The sequence below is a fragment of the Lactuca serriola genome, chromosome 5 (assembly GCF_051521515.1).
Source record: "Lactuca serriola cultivar US96UC23 chromosome 5, Lser_US96UC23_V15, whole genome shotgun sequence".
Classification (NCBI taxonomy): Eukaryota; Viridiplantae; Streptophyta; class Magnoliopsida; order Asterales; family Asteraceae; genus Lactuca; species Lactuca serriola.
Genome location: NC_136412.1, coordinates 7,595,001 through 7,595,773, shown reverse-complemented (window position 1 = coordinate 7,595,773; position 773 = coordinate 7,595,001).

The window sequence follows — 773 nt, the reverse complement described above, 5'->3', positions numbered from 1 at the left end:
TACATGGTTTTTTCCTTTTATTTATTGTTTCATTAAGGGTAGTTTTGGAATATCAAATACAATTAGATGACATGGAAAAATTGTGACAAATGTTTTGATTTAAATGGATAGGAACAATTATAGAAATAAAATATAGAAATCATTTCTCTAATATGTGTATCTTAAAGTTAGTTTTGACAATACGGTTTAACATAAAAAATCTTATTAAAAAAATTATCTTTCTTTTACAATTGTTTTAGAGAGGATATAGTATTGAAAACACTACCCCCACCCAAAAAAAAAAAATCCACTACACGCTCCAATTAAATTTGTCGCCCATTTTGATTGCTTCATGCACGTGAATCGTTGACTTCACAAAAGGGAATGCATTCTCTATAAGAAGCAATGGATGAATGGACTAAGAATGATGGGATTGCTTTAAGTAAGCAATGGTCTCAATTACGACAAATGGAAGAAGAGAAATACGTAAGAGATTGGAGGCACAATTTAGATTTACGTAACTGATTACTATGTATTACTCATAAATAATAGCTGTTTGATAAAATTGTACTAGTCATAAATAATACTTTCTCCGTCTCATATTTATTGTCTATTTTTTATTTTTAAAGTCTTTATTCTTCAGTTTTGACCTTATATGTTTTTATTTGTATTATATATTACTTGATGAAACTTATAACAATGAAAATACATTTAAAACACAATCCATTTATGTATTTGGAATCAAGTATTATATATTAAAAACAAAAAATATTTAAGGTTACAGTTGAAGAATA